This window comes from Lithobates pipiens, unplaced genomic scaffold, assembly GCF_037356315.1.
Source record: "Lithobates pipiens isolate NorthernLeopardFrog02 unplaced genomic scaffold, aLitPip1_a1.2 Scaffold_16, whole genome shotgun sequence".
Classification (NCBI taxonomy): domain Eukaryota; kingdom Metazoa; phylum Chordata; class Amphibia; order Anura; family Ranidae; genus Lithobates; species Lithobates pipiens.
In genome coordinates, this window is record NW_027507748.1 from 110,548,306 (window position 1) to 110,567,113 (window position 18,808).

Genomic DNA, 18,808 nt, shown 5'->3' on the forward strand with positions numbered 1-18,808 from the left:
TAGTACAGGAACCTTTTTTCTAAGTTGGAGCGACTCGAGTCGCTCCTCTTAGAACGGTTCCATAGTACAGAACGGGGGTGACTTGTCAGGTCGCGGCACGGCAAGTCGTGTCGCCTCGCGTCGTCCCCTGTGTGAACGGAGCCTAAGCGGAATGGATAGTCAGCCAAGCCAGAATTCAGGGATCAATGTAGGGGAACAGCAAGCAGGATCTGGAGCCAGAAGGGATGTCAGCAAAGCAAGTCTTGAACAGGATCGCAGGAGAACGTTACTGTGATGTTGGCCTAGGCAAAGGCAGAGCTCCTCTGGACTGGGCGGCTTAAGTAGGCAGGACTGACGAGCAGTATATCATCAACAGCTGAGTAACTGTGGAGACAGATGGGAGCTGGAAATTAGCCGACAGCTGAGAGTGGCCAGCTCAGAGAAGGAAGGTGTCACGTTACCTGGTAGGAGAGCCCAGAATGCAGGGAGCGGCGCCTCGTAAGCCTCCGGCTCGAGAGCCCCTGGAGGTGGAGACAGGGATTCAAGAGTTCGGAGGGCACAAGTGCCAGGCCGGGTTGCAGCAACGGAGATCCACCACCAGCTGGTGCAGGAGGTCAGGCTGGGACGGGAGGTAGTAGACAGCGGGCACGACAGAAGCAGCTGGTACTGGCAGACAGGCAGGAACAGCAGGAGCAGCTAGTACTGGCGTTCAGGTGGGTACAGCAGGCGTGGTCAGGAACGAGCCGGGTCGGTAACTAGCGGGCAGCAGAGGTACACAGCAGAAGGCAGGAGCGTGGTCAGGCAGGCAGAGGGTCGGAGGCAGGCAGCAATCAAACAAGGTCAAAAACAGGCTGGGTTCAGTATCAGGAACAAGCAGGAGCAGGTAGCAGAAGTCATGGGAACGCTGTAGACAGGACAGCACGGGAGAACAGGAGCTGATTCTTTAAATAGCCTGTTGGGCACCAAGAACGGTCGCACGGTGAGTTTGCGTGCCCCCGCGAGTAACCGTGCTCCCGTTCGTGACCCCGCGTACCCACGTACGCCCGTTCGCTTCGTCGCGCACCCGCGTGCGCTCGCTCGTGTCAACGCGCACCCGTGTGCGCCCCTTCGTGTCAACGCGCACCCGCGTGCGCCTGTTAGGATCTACACGCACACGCGTGCGTTCGTTCGCGCCAACCTGCGTCTGAGGACACCGACGAGCTTCTTGCAAAGGGAACCTGCGGGTGAGTTTCCTATGTACGATCGGAACAGTAGATCGATCGTGACAGAAGGGCTGAGCCCAGGTCTGACACCAAGAGTATCTGTGAGGGGTTACAGTGTTGTAGCACCACCGCCACCACCCAAGACCCAACTTTTCTGCCCCTGTTTAACAGGGGCATATAATTACAATTTTTGATATAATATTTGATGCAATATTTCACAGCAGGTTACAGTGTTTTGGCACCACCACTACCACCCAGGGCTCAGTTTTTCTGCCGGTATGAAATTAAAATTTTTGATATATTTCAACAAAGTGAGTATTTGTGAGGGGTTAGCGTTGTAGCACCACCATCCAGGGCTCAATTTTTATGCCCCTTTTTACCAGGGACATGAAATTAACATTTTTGATATATTTCAACACAGGGCCTGTTCCTGCACCCAACAAGAGTATCTGTGAGGGGTTACAGTGTTGTGGCACCACCACCACACAAGGCCCAATTGTTCTGCCCCTGTTTAACAGGGGCATGTAATTACAATTCTTGATATATTATTTCACAGCAGGGCCCATTCCTGCGCCAACCAAGAGTAATTGTGAGAGCTTACAGTGTTTTGGTACCACCAACACCTAAGGCCCAATTTTCTGCAGAGTATATAGGGCAGGCTGTGTAGTATATATACTGCCGTTAAGAGAGATCTTGCTGAGTCTGCATCTCCTCTTAAAGAAGGAGAAGAATGTTGGCACCTACCATTCTTTGGTGTCTCCCAATCTCGAAAGCCTGATCAGATTAGGGTGGTCTTTGACTCAAGCGCTCCTCCAAAATGCGTCTCCCTCAATGACAATCTTCTCACTGGACCTGGACAACAATCTTATAGGAGTTTTACTTTGCTTCAGAAAAGAGCCAATTGCTGTTATGGCTGACATTCAGCAGATGTACCACTGTTTCAGTGTCCGTGAAGATTGCAGAAACTTCCTCAGGTTCCTTGGTCAACATCCGATGTAATGATGTCAATGATGAAGTCATAGACTGATTGAACTGGATGAAGGTACATGTTTTTGGTAACAGTCCTTCTCCTGCAGTAGAAATTTATGGATTGAGGAAAACAGCTCAAGAAAGTGAGAAAGAATTTGGATCTGATGCAAGACAGTTTATCAAAAGGAATTTTTATGTAGATGACGGACTCAAATCTCTGCTTACGGAAGAAGAAGCTATTGACCTCACTAGAATCCAGAACATGCTTGCCTCTGCAAGCTTCAGAATTCACAAAATCATCTCCAACAGTGACAGAGTCATGAGAGCCTTTCCTTCTGATGACTATGCTATCAGTGTGAAGAAATTCCAACTAGGATCTGGCCTTTCCATTACGCAGTGCAGTCTTGGATTGCTTTGGAATGTTAAGCAAGACACATTCACATTTCAAGCATAAGTCTGTGACAAGCCATTCACAAAGCAAGGAGTTTTATCTACAGTGAACAGTATTTGTACTCGGAGTCAATCTGTGGATAGTATGGCAAGGAACAAAGAGCAACAAAGAACATAGACCTGAAGTGTGCCGGGGTCATGTGGTCAGTATGCCTAAAAGGGGGCAAAAAATACACTAGGATGAAAGCTTTAACAACCAGATTACACTGTGAATTGACATCTAACCTGGGGTGGCGGCAATGAAAGTAAGAACCTAGCTGCAGAAAGCGGGAGCGCTAGGAAAGGCAGCAGAGGACCATCCCAGGGTTTGGAAAATGTAAGACAACAAGCTAGTATAGACCAACCTGAGCACCACACCTTACTGGGCTCCAAGAACCTGATAACAGAGCCGCCCCCGAAAGCTGAATCTCGCGAACATACAGATGTAACAGAAAGCCGGGGTGCAAATCAGTTGATTGGCTAAAGTAAGCGAGACCCTGGGCCAGAAGCACCACTCCCCCTGGCCCTAGGAACCACAAAACAGCTATAGCCCTGCCTTGAGCACCAGGCCGGTAACCAACGCACAAGGAGACCTGAGAGTATGACAGCTATGTCTCGAAAATAAGACCCACAATGGGAAGTCGGCTGAGCACAGTAGGGGGACTACTCTGCTGAAACCCCTGAGGATGGCTTCAATTGGAAGTGCTGAAAATAAAACAACCTTATGGGTTAACCCACCTGAAATGGCGAGACTCAACTCGATCCGACCTGAAAGTGCTGTGGGCTGATACGAGCTGGAAGAAGCCAAAAAGAAACAGAAAAGCAAGTAGGAACTGGATGTTAACCATCAGGACTGGAAACCTAGACCGGAAAACCTGGAAAACATGCCAAGCAGTGACATGAGACAAAACTAACCCGTGACAAAAATGTAACCTGCGTGAAGGAAACATGACTGAACAGGAAACATGAGTAGCGTGAGCTGAAACAAATGAGAGCAGCAAAAGAACTGAGGCTGCAAGAAAACACCATCTGCATAAGAAACGCAGTTTGCATCAGAACGTGAATTGATGAAACAACGAGAAAAACCTAGGAAAAAAAGAGAGAAACCTAGGGACACGAGAGGGAACCTGGGGACACGAAAGGGAACCTGGAAAACGAGAGAAACGTAACATAGCATGAGTACATGCGTTAGAAACCGGTACCTTTCTTGAGAACCAAAATATTCCATGAGAAACATAATTTGCATGAAACTTACCTGCATAAGAACAAACTGCATGAGAAATGTGAGTTAAAATGAAATACGAGTGGTGAAAAGAACAGATGAGGAGACTTACCACCGAACAAGCCAATTAAAAATGATCACCTTAATCTGTTAAACCCATAAGCGTGATGGGTAACCCGCGGTGGAAGAACATGGACAGCCCAGCTGTGTGAAACAACCAGAGAACATGATAGACCACCTACTCATGACATGACCATCCCCCTGGTATCTGCAAAATATAAGGATGGGTGTCGAAATGACAGGACCAACAGCGCATGAAAGTGAACCTAATGACAACACCACCCTAGTGAATGCAGAAGTAAGCCCGAGCAACCTGCCGCGCTAAGACAGGAAATTAAAATGAACACTCAGGGCTAAGGTACCCACAGGCCGTGGTGGGTAGTAGTAGAGGTGTAAAGGTGAACGTAACGTATGACGTATGGACTACAGGCGAGAATATTGTGGGACGACAATCAATTAATAACGAAACCTCAGCCCGTAAGGACCTGTAAACATGACAGATCCTGGATGTAAGCACCAGCTAACAGAAAAGCAGTGAACGAAGGGCAATGAAAAGAAAAGCATAAACATGAAACGTGCGGCATATGGAAATACATAAGAAACACGAGAAAAGGCAAGAAAACACGATAAAAGGCAAGAAAAACATGGGAAACGTCAGAAACATGGGAAACATCAGATAACTGGGAAACGTCAGAAACATGGGAAACGTGAGAAGATACATGACACACGTAAATAGCATCAGACACGTACATTACATCCGACACATAAATTACATGAGGAACGTAAAAAGCTGAGAACCATAAAATTACACAAGGGCAATGACATGAAACATGAAACGTGCGGCACATGGGAATACGTAAGGAAACACGTAAGGAAACACGTCAGAAACACGGGAATACGTCAGAAAACATGGGAATATGTCAGAAAACATTGGAATACGTACACGAGAAAACATGGGAATATGTAAGAAAACGCTAGAAAACATGGGGAAACATCAGAAACATGGGAAACGTAAGAAGTTGCATGAGACACGTAAATTGCAACAGACACGTACATTGCATCTGATACGTAAAACGCATGAGAAACGTAAAATGCCTAAGATCCATAAATTAATGAGAAGCATAATTGCATAAGAACTGTAAATCGTTTAAAAACGTCAACTGCCTGTGAAATGCAAGACACACGAGAAACACGATCTGTATGAGAAACCGTAAAATTGCATGGAAAACCGTCAATTGCATGATAAACGCCAACTTCATGAGAAAAGTAAATCACATGAGAGACCCAAATCTCATGAAAAACAAAATTGCGTAAGAACCGTAAATTTCATGAAAAATGTCACCTGCGTGAAAACCGTGAATTATATAAACTGTGTATTGCATGAGAAACGGCAATTGCATGTGAAACCGTAAAAATCGCATAAGAAACGTGCGTGAAAACATAATGCATGAGAACATCAAATCGAATGAGAACATAATTGCATGAGAACGTAACCGCATGAGAACGTAATCACATGAGAACACAACCGCATGAGAACACAACCGCATGAGAACGTAAAATCGAATGAGAACATAATTGCATGAGAAACATAATTGCGTGAGAACGTGAATCGCACAAGACCGTAATCGCATGAGAAAAACGTAAAATGCACAAGAACGTAAAATTGCATGAGAAAAACATAAATAGCACGAGAACCAGAATGGCACGAGAACATTAATAGCACAAGAAAGTAAATCGCACAATAACGCAAATTGCACAAGAACGTAAATAGCACATTCCACGTGGAGCTCAGGCGGGGGAGACATGCCACGTGGAGCTCAGGCGAGGGGAGGCACACCACGTGGAGCTCAGGCGGGGGGAGGCACGCCACGTGGAGCTCAGGCGGGGGGAGGCACGCCACGTGGAGCTCAGGCGGGAGGAGGCACGCCACGTGGAGCTCAGGCTGGGGGGAGGCACGCCACGTTGAGCTCAGGCGGGCGGGGTATAACGTGAAAGATTTTACATCACAAGAATCTTTTTATTCTAAGCAGAAAAATTGTGATTCTTATTTTGGCCAGAATCGTGCAGCTCTACCTCGTCAGCAAGTGGTTAAATCTCCAGAGTGAATATTTTGACCAAAGAAATAAGTTAATGCCGAGGCACTGGACACACCCAATCACATCACATGCATTTACAAGTGTCAATCGTGTTCTGCTGCCAGGAGGAAATTCGGCTAGGTGAGACCGTGCACGGGGCCAGAATCAACGGCAACCCCACACATCCACCGAAGTGCAGAGCGCCTCCCCGTGGAGGGGCGGGGAACACGTACACTCCCGCACACGTCCCCGAGCCACACAGACGAAATCCACAGCCCAAAAGGATGCGCACCTGCAAAACAGAATGTGCAGGAACAAACACCACCCAGCTCGAGCCCCTGCATCGCACAAGTGCGAAAGGGAGCCACATACAAAGATCCATGCGAACCCGGCCCACAATGTGCAAACATTCCCAGTCCCCCCAGATTGCCGCCATCCGGAGAGCACGGGACGGGCAGTCCCCACACTCCCCAGTGCGATCACTGATCGAATGGAACACCACATCCAGCACAAGGCAATGCAGGAGGTCCCACCACAGGTCGAATGCACTCCTCCCCCAGGGCGGTCCAGCCCACACACGAGCCCACAGACCGACTAAACAAAACCACAAGGACCAGACCGTCCACCCTCACAACAAAACCCACACTCCCCTGTCTCCGCACCCGTGCTGCCAGGACAAAGCAACCGGGCCGCACGACACCCCGCTTGGCACACCCCACACCACCCCATCAGCAACCATTCACGCAGGTCAACGCGTCCTCCCCCTCCCCCTGGCGGAACACCGGGAGAAGCGGCTCCCCCGCAGCCACCCGGCGGACTCACCCCCTCCCCCCAGCGGAACAACGGGAGAAGGAGGCAGGTGGGAGAAGCAGCTCTCCACAGTCCCCCAACGGATGACCCCCCCCTCCCCCGGCAGAAGCAAACCACCGGGAGAAAGGAGGCGGGCGGGAAAAGTGACCCCCGCCGCTGCCCAAAACACATGGGACACAACGAGATCAAGGTGCCAATCAGCCACCGACAGCAGAAACCAAACGAAAGCCTTCTCGTGGAGCCGGACGAGTCGAGTCGAAGGCCAAGCTTACACCAAAACCTGCACATACTATTCCAAGGCTTGAACTTTGTGCAGCTATGTTAGCTGTGGAAATTGCTGAGCTTATAGAACTTAAAACAGATATTGAAATATACTTATTTGACTTTTATACAGATATATACACAATTAAATAAGAGAGTTCTTTGTGTGTGTCGAAACACAGTGAAACTCATTAGGAAGTTCTCTACGCCTGAACAATGGAGCTATGTTCCCACCAACCTCAACCCTGCTGATCGTGGCAGCCATGCAGTACCTACTAGTGCATTTCTGGACATATTATGGCTAACTCCACCAGTGCTTTTGAATGATAAACTCATCTCAAGTTCTACAGATTCTACTTTGGAACTGGTTCATCTGGAATCTGATAAGGAAATCAGAGCTGTTACCATCACACTCAACACCTCTGTGAAAGCAATGGTAAGGTTGAGTCCTCACCATTTTGAACGCTTTTCTAAGTGGTCCTTTGTTGTGCTAGCCATTGCATGTCTTATTCACATTACTTATCAATTTGCAAACAGCTCTAGCACTGAAAATGAGTGGGACAAGTGGCACATCTGTAAAGCCCCCCTCCCCACAATTGAGGAGGTCTCTCAAGCAGAAAGGGTTATCATCCAATGTGTCCAACAATAAGTGTACTCACAAGAGATTGCTAACATATCTAAGGGACACAACTTATCTAGGTTAGCCCTCTGTACAAATTAAATCCAATAATTGATCACAACAAGCTTTTTCAAGTCGGTGGTCGCATTGGAAGGTCTAATTCATGCAGTGAGGAGAAAAATCCCTTTGCATACTGCTCTGTTAGTTAGACATTTCCATGAGCAAGTTCAGCACCATGGTCGTCACTTTACAGAGGGAGCAGTAAGGTATGTAGGTTTCTGGATCATCGGGATAAAAAGGTGTATATCATCCATACTCCCCAACTGTGTCAAGTGCCCAAAACTAAGAGAAAAGCACCTACAACAACAAATGGCAGAATTGCCGATTAAGCACTGAACCACCATTTACTAATGTTGGCATGGATATATTTCTCGCCTGGACTGTTGTTACACGCAGAACTCGTGGCGGACTTGCTAACAATAAGCGATGGGCTGCACTGTTCACTTCATTAATGCTTTCAGAAGATTTGTTTCTGTGTGAGGACCTGTAAAGTTACTTAAATCTGACTGTGGGACTAATTTTACAGGCACAGAAAAAATAATGAACTTCTTGAATGACAACAAATGTAAATGGAAATTTCAACCCACCTCATTCCTCTCACATGGGAGGCTCTTTGGAACGCATGATTGGAGTTGCAAGAAAAATCTTGGACTCTATGCTACTGGACCAGAAAACTTCCTAGCTTACCCATGAAGTCTTAGTCACTCTTCTTGCAGAGGTGTCGGCTATAATCAATGCAAGGCCTCTGGTCCCTGTGTCCTCAGATCCAGATTCTCCAGTATTGCTCACTCCAGCCACTCTTACCCAAAAAATTGGGATTGCCACTATTTCCATAGAGGAACTTGATTACCCTAATGTTTACAAGCATCAATGGAAACAGGTTCAACATCTTGCTAATGTGTTTTGGCACCGCTGGAAGACGGAGTACCTTTCTAACCTTCAAAGTCGCAGTAAATTGCAAACTAGCAAACCCAACCTACAAGTGGGAGACACTTGGCAGAGTCCCACCACAATCATTGGCCTATGGGTTATTACAAAGACTATGCCAAGTAACAATGGCAAAGTACAGGAAGTAGGAGTTAAAGTAATGAAAGAAGGTTCTGCACACCTTTACTGCAAGAGAGAATTTTCATGTTTCTTGGAGTTGGGCTTTAATGAGGCCATTCAATATACTGTTGGATCAATAACGAGGGATAGGAGAGACAGAACCAAGTAAACTTTGAGAATCAAAAATGCATATAAAACCTATAATACTGACAACAGGGGACTAACCCTGGCCTTTTAGACAGGGGGTCCAAATGGATGCACCTAGGAGGTCACAGTAAGTCCAATACAATGTACTGTTTAAATAAGAGTTAATTTGGAATAAAAAGGGTCACTTTAAGAAATATGGAATAATATGAAAGCATAGTGGTGCCTTCTGAGAAGATACTTTGCTTGCTTTTGGCATTAACAAAAACGAATGCTTACGATTTGGAAAATGTTAATCTTGCCCTATTCTTCCTAAATTAGTTACACAGTGGCAAGAAAAGTGATGGCTTTCTGCAGTACATTCAGGTGGTGGAGTGACATTTCAAGTTGCCTCGGGCAACTATTAACGAATATGTAAACCAAATAATAATATAAAATAATAATATAAATACCATGTTAATTTAAAAAGTATTTTTCAATAGTTGTACATCTACAGCTTTCAATAAAATATTACCTGGTGATCTTGCCCTGAAGGTCCTTGTTCGGGCACTTCCTATTATAGGGTGACAATTCTCTGTTCCTATCTTCCAGTTGTCCTCCTGTGTTGTCGCCCTGTAACTTGGGCTTTCAGGGAGACTACAAGTAAACATATTATGCAGGCATGGTTCACGGTTGTCACCATCAAGAGTCCTGCCATTTAGCCTTTGCTGGAGTGCATGCATGTAAACAGGGATTGGTTGGAAAGCTGAGGGTATTTAGTGACAGAATGGTATGCATGCTAAGAGAGCATGGAAGAGAAGGTGAGCCTTACAGAAGCACCATTTTACTATTTTCCTATTTAAAAATGTGCATTACAAAAAACTGATGCTTTTATGGGTTACCTGAGCTTGAGCTAATTCCAAACCCAGAAAACCCTTGTTAACAGAAACATATTAAACTCTTGATGCTGGCCATGTGCATATATGTGACCGCTAAGCAAGTGGGCTTTAAAACCTGTTAAAACAACTGAGAGCATGCTCCCTGCACTCTCTCAGCATGGTAGTGGGGATAGGGATTGGTAAAGTCCCAATGCATACTTGCAATCAGGAGCTTTACAATCATGTGCCTGCTATGACAGCCAATCACAGCAGTTGCATGACACAAATGCCCGCCCCCTGCCTAACATCTTTTAGAACTTTTAAAGGGCTGGGAGGCGGTCAGAGCAAAGGGGTTAAAAGGGGAGTACTTAATTGCAGTTTCTTAATGCTCAAACACAACTTTTTTCCACCTTTACTTTTCATCAAGCAGGTGGGCTGGTATGCAATGTGCATCTCAAAAACATCATTTAAAGGCATTGCACATTTTAAAATATTTTTGTTGTTTTAAATAGGTATTAGCGTAGTTATAAAAGCCCAAAACTAAAAATCATAATGTATGCAATACTTCTAAAAGTCCAGTGACACCATGTATGTGTGCCATGTACAGCAACCCCTAACAACTCAATAGGGTCCAGTTAACAGTAGTCAGATGAGCTGGGGCTACATAATTGCACTTAGCATATAGCCGGTTTACACTGCACTACTGTATTGCGGTGTCGTTTTAATCAATGTTACAATTTTTTAGTTTGCGTTCTTCATTGTTTCTCTACTGAAATTCAGAACAATCCAGAAACTTTCTAATGAGCTGCAGGTTTAGACATATTTCTCCAGAATATTTCATAAACAGGAAATGTTTCTCATAAGTTTATATTGGATTCAGACCTCCATACCATCTCCTTTAGAGGTATGTAGATTAGATAAACAAGGTCCAAAACAAATAGGGCTTGACGCATTTCCCAATACATTCTTCTCAAACTTTTCTATCGATCGGTTCTCTTGCTTTTGATAAATGATACAAGAGAAAGGGCAAAACCTATTAAAAGCAGAAGTTGCGTTATCACACTCTGGAAGCCAGAGATTGACCCGAAGTGTACTTAATGGACTAACCTATTCCCAGCCTGTCAGGAACTAACTAATCAGCACATTAGTCAAGGAAATAGCTCCATGGGTGACTGTACTTATGCACAAACAAGAGTATGAACAACTACACAAAGTCACTTACCCTCATTTATTACCAGGCGTTTCATGAATTCAATTGTTCTTTGTCCTTGAAGGTAAATGTATTTTTCACTCACTGATTAACTTTTTTCATGTTATACAGATTCCTTCTGGAGTAATTTATTGTAAGATTATACGCATCCATCATTGCACTATGTTTGATTGGTGGAAGGCTGCTGATAGCATTTAACGTCTGTAAAATTAAATCTGTCTCAATGCATAAACTGTATACAGACAACACAAATGGGAGCTATAACAAGTTTATTGTAAAGGAATTTTAAAGGGAAAAATACACAGTTTGATATTCAGATAGTACATTTTGGCTTTCCTACATCTGCATATTCATTTTAATTTGGAAGGGAAAAAAGTTTAACTGTGAAGATCCAGCTTTTGTGCCTAAAGACGGAAAGCGGTATACTCATCTTTCCATAATTTTTGTTTACTGGTGCATCTTCATGGCATCATACAATGTGTTGTGGCTCTGCCCCCGCAACCTGATAGGACCGGTTAACTATAACTCAAAGAAAGACTCGGCTTGTAGCATTCTCTGTAAGCCCCTGTACACACGGTCGGACATTCTGCCAACCAAATCCGTCGGATTTTGTCCGTCGAATTTTGCCCGTCGGATCCTGTCCGAAACTGTTGCATACACACGGTCGGACTAAGTTGTCGAAAAATCCGATCATTCAGAACGTGATGACGTAATTTCGTTACGATGGGACTAGTAGCCAATAGCTTTGATGTAGGAATTTGATCTGAGCATGCGTGGCACTTGGTCCGATCAAAATTCTCTACACATGATCGGAGTATGTCCGATCAAACCAGTTGGTCGGAAAATATTTGGAAAATTGGGTCCGACGGAGATTCGGACGGAATCAGTCCGATGCATACCACACACAGTAGGATTATCCGACGACACGGTCCGATAAGACGCATTCCGACGGATTCTCCGACCGTGTGTACAAGGCTTTCCTCTCACCATTTGGGTTGGAATCTGTTACAGAAAGGTGAGTATACAATTTTCCATTCTCCTGGTGCATTATGGCATTATATAATGGGAACTAACTCGCCATAGGGGAGGATGCAAGAAAAAAATTGTAATGGTCAATAGTGTAAGTAGGAGCCTGCACCTAAATTTTCCAAATTTTTATGTCATGAGTTGAGCCGGGTTCACCTAATAAAGCGTCATAAAAGTGTACTGAAAGGACCGTATTGCTGACTTGTAAATAGCCTCAGGAGACACTGCACTGTCCACAGAGTTGGCACTGCCCTGGTTGAATGTGCTCTAAGCACTGTACACACGGTCGGACATTCTGCCAACCAAATCCGTTGGATTTTGTCCGTCGGATTTTGCCTGTCGGATCTTGTCCGAAACTATTGCATACACACGGTCGGACTAAGTTGTCCGAAAATCCGATCATTCAGAACGTGATGACGTAATTTCGTTATGATGGGACTAGTAGCCAATAGCTTTGATGTAGGAATTTGATCTGAGCATGCGTGGCACTTGGTCCGATCAAAATTCTCTACACATGGTCGGAGTATGTCCGATCGAACCAGTTGGTCGGAAAATATTTCCAACATGTTGGAAAATTGGGTCCGATGGATAGTCCAACGGAATCAGTCCGATGCATACCACACACAGATTATCCGACAACACGGTCCGATAGGACACATTCCGACGGATTCTCCGACCGTGTGTACAAGGGCTTAGGCTCTTTTAATTGTCCTAACAATCTAAGAGGCGACTGTACATGTTGATGCTGACTGACCCTGCCTTAAGCCACGCGGGACCAAACACAGATTTCAGCATTCATGAATAAAAAGGTAGCTGCCAAGCAGGCCATCAGAGTTAGACCAACATCTAGAAAAGGTGGTTCTACCGCTTCACCAAAGATGGTAAATTGACTTCCTGATTAAAGTAGAAGGAGAAAGACACCTTATGGATAAAAGCGATCTGAGGGTTTTAGGACTATTCTGTCCAGGTAGAACTTAGTCCCACTTAGGGAACAATGGTTTCCTGGAAGATCTTCAAATTTATGCAAGCCTTTAAGAATTGCATTACTAAAGGGTTAAGGGCTCCTCAAACCCCTGTAGGTGCAGACAAGGCTGAACTTTGACCTTTAACCACTTGCCGCTAAAATCATGTACCTGTACATCATTGGCTTCAAGTGGTTGTACCAGGGTGATGCTTGCAGCTGCAGGTTTTAGAGCCAACAGTCGGCTTTCCTGTAATAACAACCAATGTGGGTCCCCTCCCGCTGCCTTCGATGGCTCGCCCGTCGCACTGGGTGACCCAAAACATGAGCCAGGACCTACACCGGCTGGCCAGAGACTAGAACATAGCCAGAACATAGCTGAACTTGGCGTCACAGGGGGTTATTTACGAAAGGCAAATCCACTTTGCACTGCAAGTGCACTTGAAATTGCAATGAAAGTGCACTTGGAAGTGCAGTCGCTCTAAATCTACAGAGTAGATCTGAAATGAGTGGAAGCTCTGGTGATTTTATCATCCTATCAAGCTAAAATGCAGTTTTTTTATTTTCCTTACATGTCCCCCTTGGATCTACAGCGACTTTACTTACAATTGCACTTTCAGTGCACTTTCAAGTGCACTTGCAGTGCAAAGTGGATTTTCCTTTAGTAAATAACCCCCACAATGCCACTTCTGGTTTACTCACCAGCCAACAGTGCAATTTCTAAAAAATCCAAAGTATTCAAAAACGCAGATCTTTTTGTTTTGAATACTTTCAAATGCAGAGGAGGGGTTTGGGGTCTTTTAGACCTCCGATCCCTCCATTTAGAGTACCTGTCACTGCCTATTACTGTCACAAGGGATGTTTACATTCTTTGTGATAGCAATAAAAGTGATCAGAATTTTTTTTTTTAAGTGGACAGTGTAAAAAATAAATAAATAAAATAAATAAGGAAACATTTTTTTTAAAAGCACCCCATCTCTTCTTGCTCACACACGTAAGTCACACCCACAAAAGTAAACAGTGTTCAAGCCACACATGTGAGAGCAATAAAAAAATAAAGACCTCCTCTGTATCTCTAAACTGGTATCCGTTGAATATGTTTAAAGCATTACCTTATGGAGATTTTTAAGTACCATAGTTTGTCGCCATTCCACGAGTGTGTACAATCTTAAAGCATGAAATGTTAGGTATCTATTTACACAGCATAACATCATCTTTCAGATTATACAAAAAAATTGGGCTAACTTTACTATTTATTTATTTTTTATTTAATTGAAGTATATTTTTTTCCTTTCAGCTTCCATACCATTAAATGTAGTCTCTTGGGTCTTGGCAGGAGCATCCAGTGCTCCTGCTCCTCATTCCAGCATCTGGGATTTGGCTATGGCATTCTCCCTGTCTTTGTCCACCTGCAGGCTGATTGATGTGGTCAGTCTTTGGGCGGAAACTCAAACCTGTTATAAGCCAGCTAAACCCTCATTTGGATGCTTGTGATAGACAGCGATACGTGTGTTGTTCCTGATCAAGCCCCCCTCTCTGTCTGCCCTGCTCTGCTAGATTGTATTTCCCTGTGTATGACTTTGGATCAGATTTTGGACTATTCCCTGAATTCAGCCTGCCTTTTACCTGGACTGTCATAGAACCATGCTATCTGCCTGATAACTGCACATATCTGTTTGCTGCTATCTGCCCTGGAGTGGTGGCCAGCCACTATAGCATTGTGTATAGGTACTGCGGGAAAACAGTGTACCGGTAGACCAGCTTGCCTTAAGGAAAGGGGGCTGCTATAGGTCAGGCATATGCAATTAGCGGACCTCCAACAGTTGCAGAACTACAAGTCCTATGAGACATAGCAAGACTCTGACAACCACAAGCATGACACCCAGAGGCAGAGGCATGATGGGACTTGTAGTTTTGCAACAGCTGGAGGTTCGCTAATTGTATATGCCTGCTATAGGTGAAGAACACAGTAGACAGCTACAGTGTCTGACCACCTGCGTTTGGGTAGACATGGCAGGTCTGGATGACAAAACTGGCCACGGGAGATCAGATCCCTTTTCACTGGCAGAGACCGTGGTGACTCAATGCGCAACTGTAGGAGAGATGGACACCAGAGCCTCCTCAGCTAAAATTGTATAATTGCAATTATTAATACTGGAAGTTCCTCTTATAAAATGAATACATGCCAGAAGGGCTTCAATATTATGCCTCGTAAGCTGAACTTCCCATAACCTTGAGCACCTTGCTCTTTGAAATTCCTTCCCCAACCTTACTGGCTGGTGTTTGACTTGATAATGTTCCATTGGGAAACAACAATTGGTCAATTAAGAAGAACCAAGCATACTCAGGCACTGTTCTACAGGAAGCACCTGACATTCTCTATCAGAGAACAGATCTTCCCTCTACAGAATTTTTTTGTTGGGTATCCAAAAATGCCCCCAAAAACCTAATTCTTTGGGCTTGGCAAAGGAAGCTCTTTTTTCAATTAACTAGCCATACAAATTTTGTAGATTGTGTAGCAGAGTATCTCAATTCTAGATAAGAATCTCCTGATTGCTGCCTGGAAGAAGGATCCAAGCAGTGGTGTATTCTCATCCATCTCACCACTGCAGACAGTAGGACCTTTGTGAATGTCCTGGGGGAGGTGGACAGACCGAAGGGAAGGCACCAAAACTGGTAGTGGAGCTGAAAAGCAGGATGGATTTGGACAGGTACGTAGAGCATCCAATTAACCAGATTTATCAATAATAGAATTGATTGGAGATTTTCTCTCTTGAACAACAACAACTTTGTGTGCTTGTCGAGTTTTTCAAGTTTAGCACTGGCCACAGATCGCCTGATTTTTTTTTACATTTTTTTTTACTAGGAACAGAGGTGAACCAAATTTCATCTTCTCTGGGAGCATGGAACCTTCACAATCACTCCTTTTTAATTCATTCATCTACAAACTAGACCAGAATTTTCTGCTTCTCCATCGAATCTAGTAGTCTGGCTGGCTGGAAGTGATGGGAAGGGGGGCATCCCTTAACCACTAGCTGCCCGCCCACCGTCGTATGATGGTGGGACAATGCAGCTCTCGTTCATATGAAGTCTTCACTTAGCGGGCCACTAGGGGGCGCACACACTGCGCCCGCGGCACGTGCGCACCCGCCGCGTCACCTGGGACCCAATGCACGTGCCCAGCGGCCGCGATGTCTGCCGGGCACCCACGAGTGCCCCGTAACTGAGCAGGATCCACATCCTGTCAGAGGAGAGGAGACCGATGGTGTGTCCCTTGTACATAGGGACACCAATCGGTAACCTCCCCCAATATAAAAAACACAGATCGCTGCCATTACTAGTAAAAAAAAAAAAATAATAATAATAAAAATGCTATAAATCTATCCCCTATTTTGTAGATGCGATAACTTTTGTGCAAACCAATCAATATATGGTTATTGTGATTTTTTTTTAACAAAAATATGTAGAAGAATACGTATTGGCCTAAACTGAGGAAAAATTTTGTTTAAAAAAAATTGGATATTTATTATAGCAAAAAGTAGAAAATATTGTGTTTTTTCAAACTTGTCCCTCTTCTTTTGTTTATAGCGCAAGAAATAAAAAACACAGAGGTGATCAAATACCACCAAAAGAAAGCTCTATTTGTGGGAAAAAATGATAAAAATGTCATTTGGGTACAGTGTTGAATGACAATTGTCATTCAAAGTGCAACAGCGCTGAAAGCTGAAAAAATGGCTTGGGCAGGAAGGGGGTGAAAGTGCCCGGTATTGAGGTGATTAAACTTCCACCAATGTCACACTGATATAGTCAATATTGTCCACTGATCCTGAATGTTTTCCATCCAGATGTGCATGCAAAGCTTCATCTGACTCCTACAGGCACTCTGGTTGAGCGTTCCCATAAAAGGACTTCTGCTGTTCGCCCAAGTGCCTTAGATTTTTAAGGCTTCATCAATGAGGATTGGGTACTTCTCCAATTCTCTTTGAAATCTATTCCTGATCCATAGAATATTAGCTCTTCATATCTATCTGGAAATTTCCGTCTGTATGCTGAACCTTTCTGAGTCTTCTGATTTTATCAGATGGTATCAGCTCTGACCTGCCACTGGTCACCCATGGAGTGGCTGTATCCTAAATAGATTTGAGCCGCTGTCTAGTATCTTGCATCAGTTTGACTTTAGGAGGGCGATCCGCCGATCATGGCTTTAGCTATAATGCCCTTCTTGCCATGGCTGTGGGCCACATCGCTCTTGAAGAACATCAAATGATGTCTACTGACACCTCCACCACAGAGTCTCCTTTTGATTTCAATGCTTAAAAAGCTGTTGCCACCTTGTTTCTTTCCACTTCCAGAAGTTCTTTTTTTTAAATAAATGTCCATATTGCTCTGCATAATGCTGAAAATGTTATTGCTGGTCTGCATGCACCATCAGATGCTACAGTACATAGGAGCACTTCAGATCTAGATCAAATTTCCAGACTAAAGCGTCCCTGAACATAACTGCAAGGTGATGTGTCTTGCTAGTTGAATTAATGATGCATCCACCATTTGAGGCGACAGCAGAAAATTTACCTTTTGGTTCTTTCAGAGGGCGTAAGGTTTTGTGAACCTGTTGTTTAAATATGCCATGGGAAGTACGTGCTAACCTTGTGGAGAGTTTCCTACACTTCCCCCAGGCAATTGCCTCCTTAACTGTTCTTGCAAATGGCTCTATTCTGCAAAATTCAAAGCCTGTGGCCCCTTTAACCACTTGCTTACTGGGCACTTAAACCCCCCTCAGTCCCAGACCAATTTTCAGCTTTCAGCGCTGATGCACTTTGAATGACAATTGCGCGGGCATACAACACTGTACCCAAATGAAATTTTTATCATTTTTTTCCCACAAATAGAGCTTTCTTTTGGTGGTATTTAGTTACAGCTCGGAGTTTTATTTTTTGCTAAACAAACAAAAAAAGATGCAAAAAAAAAAAAAAAAAAAATCATGTTTTAATAGTTTGTTATAAAATTTTGCAAACGGGTCATTTTTCTCCTTCATTGAAGTGCGCTGATTAGGCGGCACTGATAGGCTGCATTGGTGGGCACTGATGGGCTGCATTGGTGGGCTGCATTGGTGGGCACTGATGGGCTGCACCGGTGGGCACTGATAGGCATAGTTAAGGCGGCACTAATAGGCACAGATAAGGCGGCACCGATGGGCACAGATAAGGCGGCACTGATGGGCAAAGATGGGCACAGATAAGATGGCACGGATGGGTGGCACGGATAAGTGGCACGGATGGGTGGCACGGATGGGCACTGATAGGTACCACAGATAGATGGGACTGATGGGCACTGATAGGTGGCACTGATAGGTGGCTCTGATAGGTGGCACTGCTGGGCACTGATGGGCGGCACTGCTGGGCACAGATGGGCGGCACTGCTGGGCACTGATGGGCGGCACTGGGGTGCAGCACCTTTGAGGCAGATTGGGTGGCACTGTGGGTGGCACTGTGGGTGGCACTGTGGGGTGGCACTGTGGGTGGCACTGTGGGTGGCACTGTGGGCACTATGGGCACTGACGGGGGGCACTGACGGGGGGCACTTACTTTTGCTTTTATTTTATTTCAGGATGGCACTGCGGGAGGCAGGTGGGCACAGGCAGGTGGCAGGTGGTCCCTTGTATTGATGGCCGTGATCGGGACTGATGTCCCGATCACGGCCGCCGGCGATCGGCTTTTTTTTCTCTCCTCGCGCTGTCAGCGCGAGGAGGAATAATAGCCGATTACCGGCTCCGTTCTATCACATGATCAGCTGTCATTGGCTGACAGCTGATCACGTGATAAGGGGTCGGGATCGACCCCTTACACGGATCGGTGATCAGGCGAGTCTCACGGACTC